Source organism: Centropristis striata, chromosome 4 (assembly GCF_030273125.1).
Source record: "Centropristis striata isolate RG_2023a ecotype Rhode Island chromosome 4, C.striata_1.0, whole genome shotgun sequence".
NCBI classification, from domain to species: Eukaryota; Metazoa; Chordata; class Actinopteri; order Perciformes; family Serranidae; genus Centropristis; species Centropristis striata.
In genome coordinates, this window is record NC_081520.1 from 36,270,640 (window position 1) to 36,284,064 (window position 13,425).

General features: G+C 38.8%; 1 protein-coding gene across 1 annotated transcript in view; it reads right to left on the reverse strand.

Moving 5' to 3' along the window:
- The window catches only part of zgc:172282 (leucine-rich repeat and fibronectin type III domain-containing protein 1-like protein), a 213,664-nt gene that overhangs the window by 45,419 nt on the left and 154,820 nt on the right, over positions 1-13,425 (reverse strand). The gene's annotated exons all lie outside the window — the stretch shown is intronic.

Consider the following 13,425-nt stretch of genomic DNA (forward strand, 5'->3'; position numbering starts at 1 on the left):
ACAACACAGGATTTCTAAAAACTAACAAAGCCATCTGCCAGTGCAGTGACATTACTTATTGAAACAATTCGTTATTCAAAACATGAGCATTTAATAATAAAATCACTTTCGCAGCTTGTCATTTTTTGCAGAACAGAAGTAGCCATTAGGTATTCACAGGACCCAGGGGACAAAATGTGATGTTACAAGCCTTAATTATGAAAATAAGTGCCACATAATTAATAATTCTGTGTTGACTTCCCCTGTGGGACCCGGTGAGCTGAGGGCCCGGTGCTGTTGTCCCCTATAGGAGGTGAGCTGATGCCCTTCTTCTTCCCCTGGGACACTGAGTCAGTATTTTTAAGGTTCTGGGATCTGTTAGATTTCCACTGTAGCATTGTTTTGACACAGACTCTCTCCATGTGTTTTTTTTCATTTTATCATAACATGGATTTTTCTGTGCATATAATTTTCCTTCCTTCCATCTTTTCTCTTCCATTTTTCTCAGCCCTTAATTTCTCTCAACATCTCCAATTTTTCTCCCTCTCCGTCTGTATAATTTACTTTCCATTTCTGTCGCTCTTAAACACAAATTCAGACAGAAGAGATTTCGGAGTTGTGAGACAAAATTGCGAGAACATTAAATTATTTGCACTTTTATAGCACATTTAACTGTTTTATAAGCACCCACACAGATGGGCCTAACACCTAAAATAACAGTCACAGTGTCATGTGCTGCTGCTCAATAGAAGCACCTTAGATACACTGCAATGGACTTCTGACTTCAAAATAAAAGCTCCCCTTAGGTTTGAGATGGTTAATATATATCTGTCACAGGTACAACTACTTTTTTATTTTTTATCTTTACTTTTATCAACTTTTACTTTTAGCAAATGTATAGTGTGCCCATAATTTACAGCAATGAATGAATGAAGCACAGATGAAGTCCAGAAAGATGTTACAAGTATGAACCATAGACTGTATATAAATAATGGACGTAGTCACCGTGACGTCACCCATTGGTTTGTGGACTGCCTGTTGGAAGCATTGAGTTCAGCGTTACACTCGTCCCCATCTTGCGTCGCCATCTTGTTTCCCATACGCGGAACAGACCATATTTGGACTGTGGAGGAGCGAGAGGGATCTTACGACACTGACTACATGGCATAAAAAAATATAGTATAGAAAATACATTGTGAAAGGGTCAAAGTTATGAGACCAAATCGGTAAACTTCCTCCTTTCTATCTATATAACGTTATATATAACTTTAATGACACGTTGCCGTGGATACGCATTGCTCTGCTTCTCTCCTGGTGACGGCTCGCCCTGTTAGCCACCTGTCAATCAAAGGTTGCTACGCCCCAAATCATACGATTCTTTATCTTCTATTTTCTTCTAAATGGGGCCATTATTAGAACTATTGACATCAAATTGTCTTGAAGAAGATTTTTTATTAGCAATTGAGACCATAGTGTTGTCCTGAAAAAAATTTCTGAGGTAATTAACCAAGTGAGAAGTTTTCAAATTTTGAACTGAAATGAATGGGCAGATTTTTTTTGCAGCCAAACTTTTTAACCAAATTTTCGGTAGAATGCACCTTAAGGCACTTCCTGGTTTGCCTCCATGCTCAGAACTGAAGGTTGCCGCCTGGTGTAACGCTGTCAGTCAGGTGGGAGAAGTATTCAGATCCCATACTTAAGTAAAAGTACTAATACAACACCGTGAAATGACTCCACCATAAGTGAAAGTCCTGCGTTCAAAATTTACTGAACTAAAAGTACAAATGTGTCAGCATCAAAATGTACTTAAAGTATCAAAAGTAAAAGTACTCGTCATGCAGAATGAACCCACTCAGATTGTTTAATATATCATAACATTATTTGTATTGGTGCTTTAATGAAAGCAGTGTTTTAATTTTGTGAAGATAGGGCTCATTTAACTGTTTAATATGCTGTGATAAGATTTGATGTAAAAAAAAACTTTAAAATTGATAATCTCATGTTAAATCTCGACCTGAAAAGTAACTAAAGCTGTCAGCTAAATGTAGAGTAGAAGTAAAAAGTTACATAAAATGGAAATACTCAAGTAAAGTACAAATACCTCAAAATTTGACTTAAGTACAGTACTTGAGTAAATGTACTTAGTTACATTCCATCACTTAATGCTGTGTGTGTCTTGTATCATTCTCTGTGTATGGAGTTTATAGCAGGCATTGCACTAATGTCTTTCTGATTCATAATGCTGCTGTCTTGCTCTTATCCAACCATATAAACCTATAGATGGCCAATTTATCACAAAATACACAAAAATATGGAAGGCGATCAGCTAGGGGTCATTAAGCAGCCTGTTAAATTGGCAGCTTGACTACTTTGGGAAGGTGTAGCTTAAATGTAAATAAATAACCGTGAGCCCACCCTCTTATTTAGCCGGAAAGTATCACCTTGGCTATAAAACAAAAATCTCATCCCTCATTTCTTGACACTACACAAGATGGAAAAAGGCCACATGCAATCAATCCCAAAGAATGATTGCTTTGGCAACACATATTAGACATACAGCACTATATCAACCTGAGATCACGATTGCTTCCTGTGGCTAAGAAATACCAATCAACATGCATTAACTTAAGAGGAGATTAAATCTAGTGTCATGTCGACACTCATAATGGCTGCAGCCTGTATGTACCAGCCACAGTGCTTTGAAGTTGTTGGATATCATGAGAGGTGGGACTGTTTCATATGCTGGCAGAAACTGTAGAGAGACAGGAATCTAAATGTTTGTTGTCATGCTGGTTCTAAAAAATCTGTTCTGCAAAGGAAGCATTGCAAAATAAAGAAAGCGCCCCATAGCCTCGCTGTGTAAGACTGGTGTGTTTATACCGGTGAGTTTTACTTTTTTATTTTCTGGAAAACAGCTTTTGTAGAAGTATTTTTTCTGTGGCCTTCTTTACAAATGGGTGTCACTTTTTAAACTCTTATACAATCTCTTTAGCAGTTGTTGTGGGTTGCTTATACCTGTTGTTTTTGTCCTTGCTCTTCACCTGTTAAGTGCTCCTCCTTACTCACATTCTTCCACTTGCTAACTATTTTCTGTTACCTTCCACTTCTTATGCTTTACCTCCTATTGTCCTCTGTCCTACATGAAAGTTAGCACTTCAGCTTGTTTTCACGAGGCCATCAATCTCTTAAATGAATGTTCTGCCCTGGATTTCTATCGAAGTAACAACAGTTTTATAAGAACATACAGACAGAGAGAAACAGGTTGCCTCAAGGATAAATGTTTTCTTCCTTCCATTTTTTGCTGGTGGGGTTATTTTTTTGTTTTTGTTTCCAGAAAGTCAGTGAGTGAGTTGGTATAAATGGAATTAAAATCTAAAACATGAGCTAATGTGATGGTGTTATTAGGCACAGAAGTCATTTTTGTCCAGTTATCTCAACCTGCAAAATGTAACTGTGTGATGTCCATGTTTAAAGAAGGAAACATGGAAATATGGAGCAGTTAATGCTGGAAAACCCCACGGATCTTACATATTTTAAACTGGAAGCAGCACAGTTAGCATGATGCTTTACAGTGGCACAGGGAAACTTCAAACACAGAAGAACTACATTCATTACATTGCAGCTATAATTGAAGCAGCTGCATTGATGAGCGTGAACTCCAGCTGTCCCCTGGATTGGACCTATGGAGTGCAAGCCAGTATAGAGCTGAATCAATTATGATGAAAACAAAATCCAAATTATAGATCCATACGTTGGAAGACACTTGGCTGTTTGTTTTGCACTCCACATGCCCTTTTTCAATCAATTTAGCATTTTCTTTATGTTTTATGAAGACGAGTATTATCGATTGAGCCGGGTTGAGGGAAAATAACCCAACATTATTCACACAATCCTTCTTTCGCAAATTACTTTGTGTCCGCTCTGGATTTCACATTATAGAGTGTGTTATAGCTTATGATTTCATTATGGAAACTGAGTTTTAAAGATGATTTTAATGTATACATCTCGGTGCATCGAGTGCGAATGTTTTTATGTATATAAATTGGAACTTTGTAGCGAAATCTCTGTTATGTTGAGATTATATCTGTATGTCAGACACACAACAGAACATTCAAGTCACTCACTGTCTTCCACAGAGTTGCTAACAACAAGATAACATCTCTGCGACTGGCTGATTTCCCATTTGAAAGACGAGCGAAAAACCAGAAAGCTGATCACAAGTCTCAAGAGCTCAAGTGCTAAGATCCAGTCAGAGTCCTCTGCTGACTTCAGCACTGTAATTGTGACAGAAAGAAAGCTGACACAGGCTCACTAACAAGGACAATAATAGGACAGCAGTAACAAAATAATGATGGAAGAACCTGAACACAGAAGCTAACCAGAGCCAGACTTTGGGCACTGACTCTTGAGAAAAAAAGTAGTGTTTTCACAAACTTTTCCCTGTTCTTTATGCATTTTTATATAACAGTTATGTCTCTACCTCCTACTGAACACACTTTTAATCCACCTCGTCCACCCATTGGGAATCCCCGAATCAGCCATCCCAATTCATCATCATGAACTTAAAACTAAAGTTTCCAACCCTTGGTTCATTAGTCTATGAATCACCACCTCCAAACATTGTAAGAAGAGGGAAACCTGAGAGGATTGTGATGTCTAATTAGGGTAATGAATCATTTTTTCTAACTTCTCTTCGTAGTGACATAATTTGTAGAGATGTAGATTTGTAGACCCTTGTGATGTCTTTTTCAGGGAAACCCTGAAATTACCTGAAACTACCGTCGTATTTCCTCATTTCACTTCTTCTAAACACCTGCAGCAGCAGTCATGAAGACGATACTGTCTGAAAAGTAAAGCCAATGCAGAAGTGCCTCAAACCTGCATTCTATCTACTGGCCAGCAGGGCGCGATTCAACTGGCAGCAAAAATAAGCCAGATTGTATAGAAGTCTGAGAAAATGACCATACTTCTCACTTGATTTTACCTCGGTAAACATTTTCCACATGAGTTTATAGACTCAATCGCTAGTTTTAAGTATTTTTCAATACAGCAAGATGATATTTTTCAGCCTGTTCTCCTGTCAAAAACATCAGTGTAGATCGTGTGTACAGGCAGCGATAAACGATTTATATTGACGAATTTCACCAACCACTGCAATGTGTCTGCCACCATCTTGCAGACAGAGTAGCGATTGACGGCGAAGCAAAGTTAAAATGGTGGATTTACACTTTTGGTTGGAGGCTTGATGGTCCTAGGGGTTGGACAAATTGCGGACTTTCACCCAGGAGAGTGGGGTTTGCATTCTGGTTGAAAACAAAAGTAAACCATTTTTAACTTAAGTTACGTTGTTTACATAACTTGCGATAGTCATGTGACCCTTGTAACTACTTCACTTCTAGCATTTACGTACATTTATATACTTTCCAAACTGTCTTTTATAACGCCTTACAAGGAAGTTTCCCCCCTAAACCTAGGGTCAGTGGTTTTACTACATAAATCCACAGAAACTGCAGCCTTTTTTACAATCGCGAACCGTAGGTTTGTGCAATTTTAGAACACGATACGTACATGTGTGGCATGAAACGCGAGCTGCGACGTACCTATGTGCTGTAATGGGTGGTACTAACATACAACATCTTTTGTCATTTAGGTTGGAGAACTTGTTTTATTTTTTTAAATTATCGCCACATTTAGAGTAAAATTAATTATGATAAATGATAACGTGAGGTATGCCCAAGAGTGTGCCTACCAAGACAAGTCACTCCCATGGTGCAGTGTGTTTTCAGTTCATAACTTCCTTAGTAACTTACTTGATATTTCATCACCCAAATGCCAAACATGAGGCTTCAAAATGAGGCTTCAAAATGTTGGTTGACAAACCAATAGGTGATGTCATAGCAGCCACTGACCCTATCCCAGTCGGATGGTTGAGAGTAAGAAAGATTTTGTTACTTCAGCTCTCCAGTTTTAGTACTTGTCTAATTATGGTGTGTGTGTGTTGTGGATTTAACACTAATTACATACACACTTTAAACATTATCACTGTAATTATTGTCTATTGTACTGTGTATAATTATAAGGAGTTCTAGCCCCTCTAGCAAGTCCTAAGTTTGCTTCGGTGGTAAATGCGAGGTGTGCAGATACAAGCAATGTCTGTCTTCCAACTGTCCTACAATATATCTATATTCCATCAAAACTTTTATGATTGCTCACACAGAAAGAGGAGACTCCAACATCTTCATACTTTATGTGATACTACTGCAGATAAAGCTGTGGTCTTTAAAGTAAAAGGCAAAAGAGTAATCCCCATTATTACTCCTGACCAAACTATCTCTGTTCACTGATTCTGAATAAGAGGCTAAGATGATTTTTCCAAAAGCCAAAGTGACATTTTATCACACATAACTACAGTAGTGGTCTCATAAAAAGCAACAGAAAAGATCACATCCTTGATTGCAGACTATTTAAAGATTGCTACAAAATACTTGGCTGATAGTGAATGATGTTAATTAGTTCCCCTCTCTTCATTTTAAAAACCCATTAGAGTTGGGATTTACGAGTGCAGCATGGTCACTTTTCTTTTGTGACTTACTACAAACACATGTAATACCAATTTACATTATCTTTTGTGGAGACTATAATGGGATGATTCTTTATCTTGCTGGCTGCCAAAAGAGTTGAAGCGATTACAGCATGCTAGTGGCTTCATAGATGTGTTGGAGAATGTAGCAATGGAGACTTTGTGCGGAGACATTTCGTCCTTTTTTCACAGTGTGTGCTGGACGTGGATGGGAAATCAAATCCGAGCTGAAGTCTGAAAGTGTCCAGTTCTGTGACATTATGATGGCATTTCTGTTCACAAATGATGTCCTTCCTTTGCTTAACAGACTGTGATTTCCTGCGTGCAGTGAAGCGTTTTGCTGCTGAATTTTAGACGGTATCAGAGTTGAGCTCTGGTTCCCTCTCAAAAAAGGGTCATCTGCCGGTTAGATAAAGCGGCCACATAAATTCAGGCACAGAATCGGACTGTGATAGCAGAGAATGCAGCTTCAATGGATAAATCTTTATTTACCCATCAGTTTTTATCCTGACCTTCACCTATAGGCGAGAGCTTTGGGTAGTGACCAAAAGAATATTATTATGGATTCAAACAGCTAAAATGCGGTTTATCCACACACACACATAGCTCGGTATGCGTGACACAGTGAGGAGCCAGGCAGTCCAGAGGGCCCCAGAGTTAAGCTCTCGCTCCTCTGCATTCAGAGGAGCCAGCTGAGGTTGTTTGGCACCTGGTAGTAATGCCAACCCCTCATGTGTGTCGCTTTGAATGTATAGCACGGTTGCCTCAGAGGACAGCCCAGGGCGAGGCCCAGGACGAGGCATGCTGGAAGGGCTTCCAGCTGGCATGAGAGCTCACTGGGATCTCCCCCAAAAGGAGCAGTCACTGTAGGAAAAGATGTGTACAGTGTTGCTCCTCATGGTGGCACCTCAAACAGGAGGTGAAGGAAGAAAGGTGTTCGCCTGCCTGTTTACATTACCTGATTAGAAATGGCCATGAAAGGAATTCTGACCACAAGGGGATGTCTCTTTATCTGATCACTGAAGCCAATAGTTCCTCTGCCATACACTCTGCTCTCCAGCACATAGACTGTATATACATAGACTTGATTGGCTGGTGGTAAAGACGTCCAGTTCACAGCTGTCAATCATGATGTCACACCTTCTTTTCATAGCATCAAATAATTAATTTAAGCCAAACTTATTGGAAAACGTTAACACTCATGATGGGAACTGGCCAAATGACTGAATCCATCTTTTGTTCATGTGCCATCTGCTAACATGAAAGTGGGCAAGATTTATGAGCTATACTGCAGCCAGCCACCAGGGGGCGATTCTGGCTTCACTTTTGGGGCGTTGCCGTCAGTCTTTCTAGGCAGCCTATGTTCTGGCCACTGAACTTAAACTTGAATAATATTAACAATAAAAACAGAAAAAATCTGATTACAACAAATCCTGTTGTAGAAACATGTAAAACATTATGTTTTATACAAGTAGAAAATACATTTAACATGACTGATGAGGGTGCTTGGTCCAAAAGGTATTGCCAAGAAAATCAGATTTTGTTATTATTTTTCATTGTGTTCAATGGTTGAGTAATTAATAGATCTGGTTGATGCTTCTAGGTAACCACAACTTAGATGGCTGACATACATTTTAACAACAATGTCACATCAATAAGCAGGGCTCTTATTATTTTTCATTAAGCATGAACAGTTCCAGCTAAATTAAGCTTTTTCTTTGGTTAATGCATTCTTCTTGTTAATAGAGCAATCATTCATCCTACAATACCTGAAATCCATTCAAAACTATTAATGGGAATATAAATGCCCCTTCTTTCTGTAGTTTTTTCCCATGAAAGCTCACTGTGGCCTTATTACTGCTGAGCACATTGCACAAAAATAACAAAACCCACACTACCAAAGAGTGAGTGCTGAAAAATAACAATGAATTGTGTAATCATACAGAGTTAAGAGCACCCATAGAGCCTTCTCCACGAATGACTGCAGGTACAGAGAGTCTTGAATAAGGTATTGAAACAGGAAGGAAATGAATTCCCTCTGTGGTGGACAGAGGTTGAACATGACATCTTGCTGCTCAATATGGAACAGACCTTAGGGGGCAGGTTGTTAGTGGGATGCACAATGCAAAGTGAATGAGGGATGGATGATAAGTGGTTGAGTAAGTGTGGGCTGGAACTGTCTGTCTCGTGGCTGTTGGAGCTGGCTGACATATATTCCATAAGCCCAATGGAAGCACAGGCACAGGGATGGGCTACAAATGGCACTGGTGAGTGCTGTTCAAAAGTAGGTCAGTTGATTTAATGGTGCTCTACACCTGAAGTTACAAGAAATCTCCAAAAGCTGCCTGCGTCACGCTCAAACGTACAACTGCAATGCGCACAGGTGCTGTCACTGTGTTTTCTACTTGAACAAAGCTAATCTTCGCTATTAACACTGTGCCCTTAAAGATAAAATAAATCAATATTAATCTCTGGTAGACACATCATTCAATACTCAGAGATGCATGACCTTCTCTCCTATTGAGTCAGAGAGCAGAGGATAACCTATATGAGATAAAGTCAGCGGTAATCCCCAGGGTTACTATTGTCGATAACAACAAGCCAAGACTTAACATTCAGCTTAAACACTTTAAATATTGCCCCGCACTAAACTTAGCCCTTTGTTAGCAGAGCCTATACAAGATAAATATAGAATTAATCTCTTGTAATAATAATACCAGATGTATAGGGTTTACCTCCGGCTTAACCTTTTGATTAAAAAGAAGTCCTTTACGAGAAATAAAAAAGTAATTATAATACTGAGTTAATTCTTAGGAATGACTTTTAGCATAATATTATGACACAATACATGGAGATAAATACACAATACAAGTACTGATACTAATACCGAATGGGATGAATTTGAATTTTCTTCTTCCCCCTTAATAGAAAGTTGCAATTAATAGCGTCTAATTTGCTTACATTTTTAGATCCATCTCTGTTTTGAGGTCACCTTGCCTTTCTTGAATTTCCAGGCACATTCTGTGTAACACATGTAATAATGTAGCTTCACTCCTCTGTGGCTGATGATAGTAAGGCCTTTTATTGATCTCTGTAGGGAAATTGCCTCTCCACATGTCTTCCCACCATACAGAGATCAGAGTTCACGGTCAGCCAGAAGCCTGGTAGGAAGTGTTTTGATAAAGGACAACTCAGCAGGGATGTAACCACTGAGGTCCTGTGGTAGTGTGTTTATCTAAGCTGCTCCCTGAACAAGTGCATTCAAACAGAGGCTACAGTCGCAGATCTGTACTGCACAGAGGAAATAATGGAATATTTTCTAACCCTTTTGTTTAAATAGGCTATAGAAGATAATATCCCATCCGATGAGAGTAATCTCCTCTGCTGCTGCTGCTGCTTCTGCACAATAATGATCTTTTATTTAATACTGTGACCTCAGCAAACATATCTGAGAACAATGAATAGCCTTTAGCTGATAAATACCCAACATCATGTCATCTTTTATATTAATACTGTACTTTAGTAATGGCCTGTTTTGTAACATCTAACAGTAAATGTTAACCCCCAGTGTGTTTTAATCCTGACCCCTGAGATCAGAGCAGGAAAACAGGAGCAGTGTGTGTTATTTATATCACATAGTAGCATTTGCTTGACTTAGACTAAACATATTGACAAAAACTGTTTGTATTTGTTTGTTTTGTACTCGATTACACAACTTGGAACCAAACTAAATAATGATTATTAGCATAAATACAAGATACATGTTAAATAAATTTAAAAAATACCCCCAAAATTGTGAGTTCAGTGAGACTGACAGTGTGTCTTATCTCTTTTTGTTACCTCAGGTGGTCATTTCCCTCAGGTGACGCCTAAATTGCATTGCTCTCAATATGCAAATTAAGATTGATTGGACATTTGGTCGAAGAACAAGCTCAGCCAATCCCAAATCTGAAAAGATCCATAAGTGTTTTAATTATGTCCCTATAGTTTGCATTTTGAAGGTAAAAGAAATGAGGCCACAGCCCCGGGGCAAATCCTGACTTGTAATTACTTCAGTTCATGTGTTTAACCCATTAATTCATCAATTTATTTTAACATTTTACTAGTTGATTCTGGTTTTTTTATTTCAGCTTTGGTTTTGCATGCATCCTGTAAATGTCAAGGTTTAGAATTAAATCACAGAGTGCGTTTAATTTACCATAAAACATTGTAATTCTGAACGCTCGGGGAAAACACTGAAGTAGTAGCTTAACAACACCAGCCACCTCTGCATGACATCAGGGACTCAGCTTTAATAAAATAGTTGTAAAAGCAACAGCTCCAGATAAACTCTGTTCCAATAAACTCACGCTGCTGTTAGACACAATGACTCGGTAAATGCAGCGTATCAAATGATAACACTTTCTCTAATAACAAGCTGTACTACTCTTTTCTAAAATTATCACTCTGACGCAGCACAATGAGCCAATCCGAGGACGTCTCCATCAAAGTTAAATACCCGTAAAACTCCCAAAGCTCCTGTTGTTTCATAAGACGTGTCCGTATGAACTGAAGTTATTGACCCCGTAGCTCTAATCTCCCTCTCGTTTCACTCTCTCTCTCTGCTGCCTCCCATTCCAACAGGAAGAGATAATCTGGCCAGAGATTATTGTGAGATTAGTTGTGTCTACTGTATGTTGTGTGTATGTACTCCGTTGGGGTGGCTTGATTCTGGCTAGAACAGATACAGGGGGATGGACTGCAGGGAAATAAAGAGACAGGTGGGCAGATTCACAGTCAAACACAGGAAGATAGTCAGCCTGACAGAAACAGAAAAATAAATAGACAGGAAGGCGCAAGACAGACAGTGACATGTGGCTCTGCCTGAATAAGGCTGAGAGGTTGTCAAGTTGGCCGACTCCCATTTAAATATAAATGGTTGGCTGCCAAGCAACCTGGCTGGTTATTTTTGATGTGCACTGTGACCTGAAACATTCACTTTGTCATGCTTTAAAAGTCACTTACTGACCTTGAAGTGGCAATACATGATGCTCACTGACCCTAGGTTATGCTATTTCCTGTATGTTTTTATTTAAAGCACAAACCATATAGTAAATATGATAAATATTTTATAAAGCTTTTTGTTTTGCAGTACCATGCGTCACCATACACTGCTAAGCCAGTGTCAGCTGTCCTGAATTGGCACCATCAACACAAGAATTGCACTAAAAAGCACCTAAAGAGAGAAAGTCAAAACGCTGAAATAGGAGAGGTGCTTCAAAATGCAATCAGAGCCAATATTGACCTTTTAAGGAGCAGCCATAATGGGACCAAATCCACATTAAATACCGTTTTTCTGTCAATGTCCTTATAAAAGTTCACAGATTCTGCTATCAGTTACATACATTTAGTCACAGTAAGTGGCCAACATAGTTTTAGTGCTGCAGAAATCTCTGGCCTGGTGTTATCTTACATAAAAAATGATTCCACTTAGTTCCACACAGTGAAGTTTAGAGACTTTATATAGAGAGCATGAGTGTTAAAACAGTACACAGAATCAGCAGATATACTAAGCTTTGGCGTCAGAATCAGTTTCAGGAGAAAAAAAGTTGGATCCGTGTGAAGTGAAGAGAATTCTCCCTTCCCTCTCATCTTTGAAGTACCAGGACAGTTTTGCTTGCGTCAGTAGGAAATAATCCTATTCCTTGGTTGAACAAAAGTTGATTATTTTAAAGTCATTGTCTAGACTTCAGCTTTCAAAAAACTCCCTGCTATAGAGGTGAAGAAAATCTTTTCTTTCCCAACATTTGCAGCAATTCTTTATCCCTCCAACTGTCAGACTGACATTTCCAGGTTGCACAGTGGTCAAAACATTGTGTTTGCTGTATCTGTGTGTGTATGCAGGCAGATTTGTGTGTTTTCTCCGCTGCCAATCTTGCATCGTTTGAAAGGGCAGCAAAGAGGGCCCGGAGTGTCTGGACTGAAGTGAATGCAATACATCACCTGCTGACGTGTAATGAAATAAAAATGATGTAGACGCTGTTGACACCTTGGTAAAATGCTCCCCTGGTCATAATGATAGACAGCCAGACCAAGTTAGACAAAAAGAGAATAAAAAAGCACATTTTGGAAACCAGAATAGAATATGAGCTAACTGTGTCAGAATACTTTTTCATTAACGCCTGTAGCCTTTTGTCCTTTACAATTGTTTGAAAACTTGTGGTGGAAACTACAAAGCAAACCTCCATGCTATTGTACAGTTGTATCAATATTTTGAGATATCAAGAAATTAAATTAACACCTAGTTCAGACATTTAATTTGCAAACACTGGAGGCAGATCTCTGCTGGGCTAAACATTCTCATATTTTTGACTGAAGCTTGAGCCAACTTTTAGAACTTTAAGCTTTTAAGATATTTTATGCATGAGGCAAAAGTGAAAAGTGAAGCCAATGTAAAAATGCCTTAAATTTGCATTCTTTCTAATGGCCAGTAGGGGGCGACTCTGCCGGTTGCAAAAATAAGTCCATTATTATTTAATTAACTACCTCAGCAAACACTTTCTTAATAAGTGTATGGTTCCAGGTGCAAGTTTAAAGTCTTGTTTTAGATTATGAGATAAATGAAATAAAATTCAAGATAAAGGAAGGTATGCTTTAGGGTTTGGCTGCCTTGTGATTGACAGGTCATCACCACAAAGTACTGTATGCTTTTTGTCTTAGAACTCTGACCCACTCACAGTGTGTTTTCAATTAATTAAAGTGAATTGGAATATTTTTCTTGGGAACAAATGTTTGTGTGGGCTTCCTGTCTCCTGATCTGCACATGCGTTGGCTCCAACAAAACCAAGATGACGATGGCAAAAAACGAAATGGCAAATATCAAAATG